At 44.7% G+C, this 13,385-nt stretch overlaps 1 protein-coding gene across 13 annotated transcripts in view; it reads left to right on the forward strand.

Moving 5' to 3' along the window:
• Positions 1 to 13,385, forward strand: part of LOC137375479 (traf2 and NCK-interacting protein kinase-like) — a 302,732-nt gene that overhangs the window by 255,990 nt on the left and 33,357 nt on the right. The window lies entirely within an intron of this gene.

Genomic DNA, 13,385 nt, shown 5'->3' on the forward strand with positions numbered 1-13,385 from the left:
ATTTTTTTTTGAAAGTTACTAAAAAAACCTAATTTTTCCTCATCTCACCTCTGGTTTGTTTGCCAGTTACCTTAAAATCTGTGTCTTCAGGTTAACGACCCTCCTGCCACTGGAAACAATTTCCCTCCCTTTACTCTGTCAAACCCTTGATGATTTTGAACGCCTTCATCAAATCTTCAGGTTGGAGATGAATGTAAGTTTCTTTTCTGGCAGCTGTTGAGGGTCAAAGGCCAAGTCTGTGCAAGGCAGGTTTTGACCTTCCAATTCAAAACTGGCTCGTGCCCACTGCACCCGACTCTCAAACTGGCCAGTGATGTGCCTTGTCGACTGGTAGTAAGATGGTACTCTTCTGATGTTGGGAGGGGAGGTACAATATCGAGAGGATTTGAATCATAGCATCTGAAGTTTTCTGTAACTGGACTCAGGATGTAAAAAATCTTAGCTTGGCATTCTTCATTCTATTTGATCATCATATCTATGGACAAGCCTGGTTGCCTTGATACCTGGCATTAAAGCTGTCAGGTGACATGTCATGGGGAGACAGTGGCATAGTGCTAATATCACTGGACTAGTAATCCAGAGGCCCAGGCTAATGCCCTGGGAACAAGGGCTCAAATCCCACTACAGCAGCTGGATTAATTAATAAAATTTGATTTATTAATAAAAGGATCTGGAATTGAAAGCTAGTCTCAGTAATGGTGCCACGAAACGATCATCGATTGTTGTAAAAACCCATCTGGTTCACTAATATCCTTTAGGAAAGGAAACCTGCCGTCCTTACCTGGTCTGGCCTGCTTGTGTCTTCAGACCCACAGCACTGCCCTCTGAAATGGCCTCGCAAGCCATTCAGGTATACCAAACTGCTACAGAAATGTCACACCACATGAACTGCAGCGGTTCAAGAAGGCAGCTCACCACAACCTTCTCAAGGACAATTGGGGATGGGCAATAAATGCCAGCCGTGCCAGAGATGACCACATCATGAAAGAATTAAAAAATGTCCACTGTCGAGTGAGGTGGCATATATCAGCTTGTCCTTCTTTACCTCTATTTCCCTTTTCCCTTTTTACCTGTACTTGTATCAGCTGTGGCTCTGCATGCTTGTATCTGAGTTACAAAATTCCAGGTTCACATCCCACTTCAGAGCTTGAGCACAAAAATCAAGGCTGACACTCCAGTGCAGTACTGAGAGGGTGCAGCACTGTCAGAGGTGCAGTCTTTCAGCTGAGGCATTAAACTGAGGCCCCATCTCCTTGCTCGGATGGATGTAAATGATCCCATGGCACTATTTTGCAGAAGGCCAGAGGAGTTCTCTCTGGTGTCCTGGTCGATTTTTATCCCTCAATTAACGCCACTAAAACTGGTCATTATCACATTGCTGTTTGTGGGATCTTGCTGTGCACAAATTGACTGCCGCATTTCCTACATTACAACAGTGTCTACACTTCAAAAGTACTTCGTTGGCTGTAAAGCAATTGAGACGTCCGGTGGCTGTGAAAAGCGGTATATAAATGCAAGTCTTTCTTTTATCTTCTTCCTTTTTCTGCAGTCCACCAAAGGTCTTCACCAAGTGTCTCACCTTGTATGTTTGGCAATGCTGAGATTTGACCACAACATGTCAATGTAGGAGCATTTTAAAAAATTCTTTCTTGGGATGCAGGCATTGCTGGCAAGGCCAGCATTTATTGCCCATCCCAATTTGCCCTTGAGAAGGTTGTGGTGAGCTGCCGCCTTGAACCACTGCAGTCCATGTGGTGTAGGTACACTGATAGTGCTGTTGGGGTGGGAGTTCCAGGATTTTGACTCAGCGACAGTGAAGGAAGGGCCATATAGTTCCAAGTCAGGATGTTTTGTGGCTTGGATGGGAACATGCCCTTGGTTGTCTAGGTGCTGATGATCGCAGGTTTGGAAGGTGCGGGGATATAGGTAGGGTCTGTATTCTTTCCGAGCAGGAATAACCCACTTTCCACATGGACATGACCAGTTGGAGCCCTCCAGAGAACACTTAATAAAAATCGTCCAACTGAGCGTAACTGCAATTGGTGAGCAGTCTGTAACACAGATTGGAATCAGAGAAGGAGGACATTCCATTCATCATAGAATGACAGAGGACATTCTGTGCAGGCTCTCTGAAGGTGCTGTCCAATTAGTCCCAGTCTCCCTGCTTTCCCCCAAATTTTCCATTTTCCTTTTCAAATATTTATTCAATCCTCTTTTGAAAGTTGCCATTGAATCTACTTTCACCACCCTTTTAGACGGCACATTTCCAGATCACAACAACTTGCTATGTAAAAAGAAGTCTCCTCATCTCCCCTCCGGTTGTCTTTGATCCGTGTCTCTGCTTGCTGACCCTCCTGCCACTGGAAACAATTTCTCTCTATCTATCAGAGCTCCTTGTCATTAGTCACAGAGTCATTTACTGCACAGAAGGAGTCCATTTGGCCCATCGAGCCCATGCCAGCTCTCCACGAAGCAATCCAGTCAGTCCCACTCCCCCACTCGATCTCTGTAGCCCTGCAAGTTTGTCTCCTTCAAGTGCCCATCCAATTTCCTTTTGAAATCATTGATTGTCTCCGCTTCCACCACCCTCATGGGCAGCAAGTTCCAGCTCATTACCACACAGGGCATAAAAACATTTATTCCTCACATTCCCCCTGGATCTTTTGCCCAAACCTTCAATCTGTGTCCCCTAGTCCTTGTACCATTTCTAATGGGAACAGTTTCTCCTTGTCTAACTTATCTAAGCCTCTCATAATCTTGTACACTTCTATAAAATCTCCCCTCAATCTCCTTTGCTCCAGGGAGAACAAAGCCAGCTTCCCCAACCTAACATTGTAACTAAAATCCCCCATCCCTCGAAAGAATTCTGGTAAATCTCCTCTGCACCCTCTGAAGGACCCGCACATCCTTCCTAAAGTGTGGTCACCAGACCTGGACACAATACTCTAGTTGGGGCCTAACCAGAGCTTCATAAAGAATCAGTGTAACTTCCCTGCTTTTGTACTGTGTGCTTCTATTTATAAAGCCCAAGATCCCATATGCTTTGCGAACCACTCTCAATTTATCCTGCCATCTTCGATCGATGCACATGCACCCACAAGTCCCCTGTTCCTACACACTCTTTAGAACTGCACCAATAAGTCCATATTGCCTCTCCCTATTCCTTCTGCCAAAATGCATCACCTCACACATGTCTGTATGAAATTCCATCTGCCACTTGTCTACCCATTCTGCTAGCCTATCTATGAACTCTTGCAGGTGGAACATATCATCCTCACTGTTTGCCAGTCGTCCAAGTTTGGTATCATCAGCAAATTATGAAATGTTACTCTGTATTCCAAGATCCAAGTCATTAATATGTACCAAAAAAAGCAGTGGTCCCAGCCCTGAGTATTGGGAACAGCACTGTCTATCATCCTCCAGTCTGAAAAACAGCCATTTACCATGACTCACTATTAAAAAATCAAAATACTGCAGATGCTGAAAATCTGAAATATAAACAAGAAATGCTGGAAATACTCAGCAGGTCTGGCAGCATCTGTGGAGAGAGAAGCAGAGTTAACATTTCAGGTCAGTGACCCTTCTTCAGAACTAGCAGATATTAGAAATGTGAAAGGTTTGAAGCAAGTAAAGCGAGGGTGGGGCAAGAGATAACAAAGGAGGTGTAGATAGGACAAGGTCACAGAGAATAACCGACTAGAAGGTCATGGAGCAAAGGCAAACAATATGTTAATGGTGTGTTGAAAGACAAAGCATAAGTACAGATGGGGTGTTAATGGACTGAAGATTGAACAGCCACAAGCACAAACATGAAAAACTGTGGGTAGGCAAACTGAACAAACGAAGGTAAAATAAAATAAAACAAACATTAAAAAAAAAAGAGAAAATAAAAAATAACTAAAAATAAACAGTGAACATCAACGCGAGCTCAAGGAACAGCATCTCATTTACCGATTAGGCACACTACAGCCTGCCGGACTGAACATTGAGTTCAATAATTTTAGAGCATGATGGGGGCCCCCCCCCCCATTTTACTTTTATTTTTAGTTATTCTTTTTTCCAAATTTTTTTTGTGTTTATTTTATTTTATCTTCGTTTGTTCAGTTTTCAGTCAAATCACCTCTATCAAATCACCTCTCAGCCTTCTCTTCTCCAAGGAAAACAGTCCCAACTTCTCCAATCTATCTTCATAACTGAAATTCCTCATCTCTGGAACCATTCTCGTGAATCTTTTCTATACTTTCTCCAATGTCCTCATGTCTTTCCTCAAGTGCGGTGCCCAGAATTGGACGCAATACTCCAGCTGAGGCCGAACTAGTGTCTTATACAAGTTCAACATAACTTCCTTGCTCTTGTACTCTATGTCCCTATTAAGAAAGCCCAGGATACTGTATGCTTTATTAACTGCTCCTTCAACCTGTCCTGCTACCTTCGATGTCTTATGTACAAATACACCTACTCCCTTTGTTCCTCCACCACCTTTAGAATTATATCCTTAATTCTATATTGCTTCTCCATGTTCTTGCGATCAAATTGAATCACTTCACATTTCTCTGCATTGAACTTCATCTGCCACCTGTCTGCCCATTGCACCAACTTCTCTATGTCCTTTTGAAGTTCTACACTCTCTTCCTCACAGTTCACAATGCTTCCAAGTTTCGTATCATCTGCAAACTTTGAAATTGTGCCTTGTACACCAAGGTCTAGGTCATTAATATATATTAGCAAAAGCAAGGGTCCCAACACTGACCCCTGGGGAACTCCACTACAAACCTTCCTCCAGCCCAAAAAACATCCATTAATCACTACTCTTTGTTCCCTGTCACTCAGCCAATTTCGTATCCATGTTGCTACTGTCCCTGGTATTCCATGAGCTATAACTTTGCTCACAGGTCTGTTGTGTGGCACTGTATCAAATGCCTTTTGAAAGTCCATGTACACCACATCAATAGCATTGCCCTCATCAACACTCCCTGTTACCTCCTCAAAAAACTCCAGCAAGTTAGTTAAACATGACTATCCCTTAAGAAATCCATGCTGTCTTTCCTTAACTAACTCACATTTGTCTATGTGGTTCTTGATTTTGTCCCGCATTATTTTTTCCAGAGGTTTTCCACCACCGAAGTTAAACTGACTGGCCTGTAGTTGCTGGGCTTTTCTTTACACACTTTTTTGAACAAGGCTGTAATATATGCAATTCTCCAGTCCTCTGGCACCACCCTCTAGTCTAAGGAAGACTGAAAAATTATGGCCAGTGCCTCTGTGATTTCCACCCTCAATTCCCTCAGTATCTTTGGATGCATCTCATCCGGCCCTGGTGTCTTATCCACTTTAAGTACAGACAGCCTGTCTAATAGTTCCTCTTTATCAATTTTAAACCCCTCTAGTGTCTGACTTACCTTTTCTCCCATCATTGCCTGGGTTGCATCTTCTTCCTTGGTAAAGACAGATGCAAAGTTTTCATTTAATACCTCAGCTATGCCCTCTGCCTCCATGTGTAAATCCCCTTTCTGGTCCCTAATCGGCCCCACTACTCCTTTTACCACCGTTTCACTATTCATATGCCTATAGAAAACTTTGGGATTTCCTTTCATGCTAGCTGCCAATCTCTTTTCATGCTCTCTCTTTGCTTCTCTTATTTGCTTTTTCACTTCCCCTCTGGACCTTCTATAGTTCCGAAGAAGGTTCACTGACCCGAAATGTTAACTCTGCTTCTCTCTCCACAGATGCTGCTGGACCTGCTGAGTATTTCCACCATTTCTTGTTTTTACTTCTATTTCAGCCTGGTTCTCAATAGTATTTTCTACCTGGCATCTGTCATAAGCACACTTTTTCTTCTTTATCTTAATCTCTACCTCTTTTGCCATCCAGGGAGCTCTGGATTTTGTTTGTACTACTTTTCCCCTACGAGGGAACATACCTTGACTGTGCCCGAACTATCTTCTTTTTGAAGGTAGCCCATTGTTCATCTACTGGTTTTCCTGCCAGCTTTTGACTCCAATTTATTTGCCCCAGCTCCATTCTTATCCCATTGAAGTTGGCTTTCCCCCAGTTAATTATTCTTATCCTGGATTGCTCTTTGTCCTTTTCCATAGTCAGCCTAAAGCTTAAGATACCATGATCACTATCCCTTAAATGCTCTCCGACTGATACTTGATCCACTTGGCCTATCTCATTTCCAAGAACCAGGTCTAGCAGTGCCTCCTTTCTCATTGGACTAGCAACATACTGTTGTAGAAGATTTTCCTGAACACACTCTAGGAACTCTTGCCCCTCACTGCCCTTTACACTACTGTTATCCCAGTCTATGTTTGGATAATTAAAGTCCCTCATTATAACTACCTTATAAATTTTGCACCTCTCTGTAATTCCTTGCAAATTTGTTCCTCCACATCCTTCCCACTAGCTGGTGGCCTATAGACAACACCAAGTAATGTTCCTAAGCTCTTTCCAAATTGATTCTGTCCTTGACCCCTCTGGGACATCCTTGTTTTCCAGTACTGCAATGCTTTCCTTAATCAATACTGCCACCCCTCCCCCTCTTTCCCTTTCCTATCTTTCCCGAACACCTTGTGTCCAACAATATTTAAACACCCAGTCCTGCCTTTCTTTGAACCAGATCTCTGTTATAGCCACAACATCATATTTGCACATGGCAATCTGCGCCTGTATCTCTCCAGTCTTATTAACCACACACTGTGCATTCACATACATGCACATACATCAGACCAGTGGAAGTCATTCAAAAAGGAAATAGTGAGAGTTCAGGGCCAACATGTTCCCTTAAAGGTGAAGGGTAGGACCAATAAGTCCAGGGAACCCTGGATGTCAAGGGATATAGATGATTGGATAAGGAAAAAATAGGAGGCTTATGGCAGACTCATAGGGCTAAAAGCAGTGGGGCCCTAGAGGAGTATAGAAAGTGTAGGGGGGTACTTAACAAAGTAATTCAGAGAGCAAAGAGGGGGCATGAAAAACACTGGCGGACCAGATAGAGGAAAGTCCCAAGACGTTTTCGAGGTATATTAAAGGCAAGAGGCTAACCAGGGAAAGAGTAGAGCCAATTAAGGACCAAAGTGGCAATCTGTGTATGGAGGTGGAGAACGTAGGTGAAGTTTTAAATGATTACTTTTCATCTGTGTTCACTATGGAGAAGGACGATGTAGATGTGGAGATAAGGGAGGGGGATTGTGATATACTTGAACAAATTAGCATTGAAAGGGAGGAGGTATGAGCACTTTTAGCAGGCTTAAAAGTGGATAAATCCCCAGGCCCAGATGAGATATATCCCAGGCTGCTATGTGAGGCAAGGGAGGAGATTGCAGGGGCTCTGACACAAATTTTCAAATTTTCTCTGGCCACAGGAGAAGTGCCAGAGGATTGGAGGACAGTGAATGTGGTACCATTATTCAAGAAGGGTAGTAGGGATAAACCAGGTAATTACAGGCCAGTGAGTCTAACATCAGTGGTAGGGAAACTATTAGAAAAAGTTCTGAGGGACAGGATTAATCTCTAGCTGGAGAGGCAGGGATTAATCAAGGATAGTCAGCATGGCTTTGTCAGGGGGAGATCGTGTCTAACAAACTTGACTGAATTTTTCGCGGAGGTGACTGGGTGTGTAGATGAGGGTAAAGCAGTTGATGTAGTCCACATGGACTTCAGTAAGGTCCCACATGGGAAATTGGTTAAGGTGGTAAGAGCCCACGGGATTCAGGACAATTTGGCAAATTGGATCCAAAATTGGCTTTGTGGCAGGAGGCAGAGGGTGGTGTTCGAGGGTTGTTTTGTGAGTGGAAGCCTGTGACCAGTGGTGTACCGCAGGGATTGGTGCTGGGACCCTTGATGTTTGTAGTGTAAATTAATGATTTAGACGTGAATACAGGAGGTATGATCAGTAAGTTCACAGATGACACAAAAATTGGTGGTGTCGTAAATATGAGGAGGAAAGCCTTAGATTACAGGATGATATAGATGGGCTGGTAAGATGGGCAGAGCAGTGGCAAATGGAATTTAATCCTGAGAAGTGTGAGGTGATACATTTTGGGAGGACTAACAAGGCAAAGGAATATACAATGGATGGTAGGACCGTAGGAAGTAAGAGGGTCAGAGGGACCTTGGTGTACTTGTCCATAGATCACTGAAGGCAGCAGCACAGGTAGATAAAGTGGTTAGGAAAGCATATGGGATACTTGCCTTTATTAGCCGAGGCATAGAATATAAGAGCAGAGAGGTTATGATGGAGCTGTATAAAACGCTAGTTAGGCCACAGCTGGAGTACTGTGTACAGTTCTGGACACCATACTATATGAAGGATGTGATTGCACTGGAGAGGGTGCAGAGGAGATTCACCAGGATGTTGCCCGAGCTGGAGCATTTCAGCTATGAAGAGAGACTGGATAGGCTAGAGTTACTTTCCTTAGAGCAGAGAAGGCTGAGGGGAGATATGATTGAGTTATACAAAATTATGAGGGGCATAGATAGGGTAGATAGGAAGAAACCTTTTCCCTTAGTGGAGGGGTCAATAACCAGGGGGCATAGATTTAAGGTAAGGGGCAGGAGGTTTAGAGGGATTTGAGGAAAATATTTTCACCCAGAGGGTGGTTGGAATCTGGAACACACTGCCTGAAGGGGTGGTAGAGGCAGAAACCCTCACAACATTTAAGAAGTATTTAGATGAGCACTTGAATGCCATAGCATACAAGGCTACAGGCCAAGTGCTGGAAAATGAGATTAGAATAGATAGACTTGATAGCCGATATGGACACGATGGGCCGAAGGGCCTGCATCTGTGCTGCATAACTCCATGATTCTATGACTCTATTAACCCTGATTGAGACTTTATTACTTTCTCCCTTACTCTGACCCCACCTAATAATGTAGTATTCCCTGCTCCTGTGCTGTTCATCTCCCCCGGTAGTCTGTGCGCCTCGGTATTCTTCTCTAATAGTTGCTCCTAGTTCCCACACCCCAGACAAGTTACCAGTTTTGCCTCCCTCCAATCTGAGCTCCCTCTCAGGTTCCCATCCCCCTGACAATATAGTTTATAACCTCCCAACAGCACTAGCAAATCTCCCTGCAAGGATCTCTTCCTTAAAGGTAACCCATTGTTCCATTATAGTTTTGTCTGTTGGTCTTTGGTTCCATTTTATTCTGACTGGATCCCTTCTCATTGCATTGAAATTGGCCCTCTTTCAATCTAGCCATTCTACCTACCTTGTAGTTCAGAGAAGAAAGGAACAATATGAGTCAAAACCTTATGATAAGATCACTCTTACCCAAGTGCGCCCCAAAGACACTTGGTCCAATTGGCCCACCTCATTCCCCAGCACCAGATCCCGCAATTCCTCCTTTCTAGTTGGGCTGAGAACACACTGATCAAGGAAGTTCTCCTGAACACATTACAGAAATTCCTCCCCCTCCTTTCCCTTTACACTAATATTATCCCAATCAATATTTGGGTATAAAAGTTCCCCAATATCACCACTCTATAGTTCTTACACATCTCTGTGATTTCCTTGCAGATTTGCTCCTCTATCTCTCTCTCACTATTTGGAGGTCTATAGAATACCCCCAGTAGTGAGATCATGGCCTTTTTGCTTCTCAACTCTAACCAAATGGATTCTGTCCTTGTCCCTCAAGGACATCCCCTCTTTCCAACTCTACAATGTCTTCCCTAATCAGTATTGTCACCCCACCTCCCTTTTTTCCATCTATATCTTTTCTGAACACTTTGTATCCTTGTATATTAAGCACACAGTCCTCACCATTTTCAAGCCATGTTTCGGTTATTGCCACTGCATCATATTCCCATACTGTTATTTGTGCTTGTAGCTCACCAACGTTATTCACAACACTTTGTGCATTTACGTACATGCATTGTAATCCTGTCTTTGTATTCCTCGTTGTCCTACTCCGTCCACTCCCATTTCATATAGACCTACTTTGTTCTCCAGTACTGTCTAGCACTCTCACATTATGCACCTTATTCCTCTTTTCTACTTCTGCTGATGCACATCCCCCAGCCAGTTTAGTTTAAACCCTCCCCAACCACACCAGTGGTTATTGGTCCCAGACTGATGAGGTGCGACCCGTCCCTTTTAAATAGGTACCTTCTGCCCCAGAACTGGTCCCAATGCCCCAAGAATCTGATGCTCTCCCTCCCACAACATGCTTCAAGCCACGCACTGATCCTCCCTAGCTTCCTATTCTTGCTAACACGTGGCATTGGGAGTAATCCAGAGATTACTACTTTCAAGGTGCTACTCTTTAACTTCCTTCCTAGCTCCTGAAAATCTGACCGTAGGACCTCAATACCTGCCCTTGCACCAACGTGTACCACAACTTTTGGCTCAGTCCCTTCCTCCTGCAGAATATCCTGCACCCTCTCTGTGATATCCTTTACCCTAGCACCAGAGAGCCAAAACACCATGTAGGACCCGCAATAACGATTACGGAAATGCCTGTCTGCCCCCCTGACTATGGAAATATCCTATAACAACTGCATTTCTACACTTTGCTGCTTCCTCCTATACAGTCCCATGCCCATTGGTGCCATGGTCTGGACTGTACTCCTTCGGGATATTGTCACTTCCAGCAGTCTCCAATGCTGAGTATTGGTTTGAGAGTGATACACACCACGAAGACTCCTGCACTTCCTACCTCTTCCTAGTCTTCTGGATGGCCACTCACCTAGTATCCTCAACTCCTACTGCCTGTGAGATGACCACCTCCTGGAAAGTACGATCAAGGAAGCTCTCCTGCCCCCGGATGCTCCATAGTGACTCCAGCTGCCCCTCAAGCCTGGAAATCCTGAACTCGAGCTAAAGCAGCTGGGGACACTTCCAACTCACATGGTCACCCAAGACACGGATATTGTCCTGAAGTTCCGACATGGCACAGGATTTTCAAGCAACAGGTTGCAGCTGCCCAACCATGATCTAAAAAACACTCTATTCCCTCTTTTAGAATCTATTTTGGTACCTTGTTTAAACTACTAATTTTAATTAATGCCTCTGGACCTACTCTGTGCTACTACACTTACTAATTCACTCACTGTTATACTCACCCTGATTGAGGTTATTAATTTCCCAGCTCATAATTTGAAAAATTGACTTAGTTTAGAGAATGAAAAAGAGAAATACTCACCAACCAATCACTTACCCGCTTTCCTGTGGCATCACTCCTTGATATTTTTTGTCTTGATTTCCTTTCAGTGTTCGTTCTCACTCTCTCTCTCTTTCTGTCCGCCATTCCTTTATTCCTGCTGTGCTCTCTGATCTTCAGCTGTTCTCACAGTGCGCTCTCTCTCTCTTTCTCTCGTTTTCTCTCTTCTCTCTCTCCCAAAGAACAAACAAAGAACAAAGAACAGTACAGCACAAGAACAGGCCATTCGGCCCTCCAAGCCTGCACTGATCTTGATGCCTGTCTAAACTAAAATCTTCTGCACTTCCGGGGACTGTATCCCTCTCTTCCCATCCTATTCATGTATTTGTCAAGATGCATCTTAAATGTCGCTATCGTATCTGCTTCCACCACCTCCCCCGGCAGCAAGTTCCAGGCACTCACCACCCTCTGTGTAAAAAAAACTTGCCTCGCACATCCCCTCCAAACTTTGCCCCTCGCACCATAAACCTATGTCCCCTAGTAACTGACTCTTCCACCCTGGGAAAAAGCTTCTGACTATCCACTCTGTCCATGCCACTCATAACTTTGACCTCTATCATGTCGCCCCTCCACCTCCGTCGCTCCAGTGAATACAGTCCAAGTTTATCCAACCTCTCCTCATAGATAATGCCCTCCAGACCAGGCAACATCCTGGTAAACCTCTTCTGTACCCTCGCCAAAGGCTCCATGTCCTTCTGGTAGTGTGGCGACCAGAATTGCACGCAATATTCTAACTTTGGCCTAACTAAGGTTCTGTACAGCTGCAGCATTACTTGCCAATTTTTATACTCTATGCCCCGACCGATGTCTACGTTATCCACCTGCGTTGCCACTTTCAGTGACCTGTGGACCTGCACACCTAGATCTCTCTCTACCTGTCAATACTCCTAAGGGTTCTGCCATTTACTGTATACCTCCCACCTGTATTAGATCTTCCATATGCAGTCCCCACTTCTGCTTTATCCCCACTGTGCTCTCGGACCTTCTCCTGTTCTCACAGTGCTCCTCTCTCCATCTTAGTCTCGACCTTTTGCTTGGACATCTGAGGGGTCTGTAGATGAAGACAAGTCTCCCTGCGATTCTCAGTGGTGCTCCAGAGCAATGTCTGTGCGTCAAACTGGCACTTGAGTGAAGCTTTAAGAGACATCTTGACTATTTGTGACTCCACTACAGTGCAATCTTGAGAGTCGCTCTTGTGCATTATGTCGAGTCTCCCTTTGTGGAGCATGAGTTTGACAAATCTGCTCACTAATCTCTCCCTTTCCAACTTCTTACCCTTGCCCATCCCCAGTGACTCTGAGAAGACAATAATGGGTCTCCAAGTGGAGGCCATTCAGCCCCTTGAGCCAGTCCTGCCATTCAATTAGATCGTGGCTGATCTGTGTCCTAACTTCATCCACCCGCCTTGGTTCCGTCACCAATGCAGTCCCTTTAGTGCTGGGGCCAATCTTCACCTGTGAGCTTTGAACTAATATGTCCAAAAGTTAAAAAGGTGGTGGGGCGGAGGGTGGGTGGAGTGGGGAGTGGGGGTGAGTGCTGGGGTTCCCACTCCAAAAAGTGCAAGTCTTGGTGCATCACGTGTACATGGAATACCTCATTGGCACCCACCATAGGATGTGCCAGTCTGAAAGTGGAGAGGAGGCCCAACTAAGCTCTTCCATTTTAATATTTTCTGCTCCCAACAGAATTCTCAGGGGTTACTTGGGTGTGAGAGGGTGAATATAACCAATCTCCTCTGAGAAAAATGGCCCTACCCTGATAAAGGTCCTCAGAAGACATTCATAGCTCATGCCAACACTTGGCTGGTCTGAGTTACTTCAGGGCCATCTAACAGCAGAATGAGTCATATTTTCTGAGTAAACTCCCTGAGGGACTCCGCCAGGCATGTTCCCTTGACATGGGAAAAGTGGGGAAAGAGGCAGATGATCCATCCATGCCCTTTCTCCCACCCAATTAAAATGAGAAGGGGCATTTAGGTTGGGGTGAGATCCTGGCAGAACTTGGGGTTCTTCCCCAATTTTCTTCACACTCCTTCCTGCCTTGTCCCTCCTAATGGAAAGCTTCTCTTCCCGAACTCAGGAATTTCAGGCTGTTTGATTATGGGGACTTCACATCTGCATGTGAGCCTAGCCTAAGCTGAGATCCACTCACCTGTAGGATCAGGAGGCAGAGATTGAGTGGGAACCCTGGGTCTACTTTTCATTCTCCACCCTCTAAGACAT

Source organism: Heterodontus francisci, chromosome 11, assembly GCF_036365525.1.
Source record: "Heterodontus francisci isolate sHetFra1 chromosome 11, sHetFra1.hap1, whole genome shotgun sequence".
NCBI lineage: Eukaryota > Metazoa > Chordata > Chondrichthyes > Heterodontiformes > Heterodontidae > Heterodontus > Heterodontus francisci.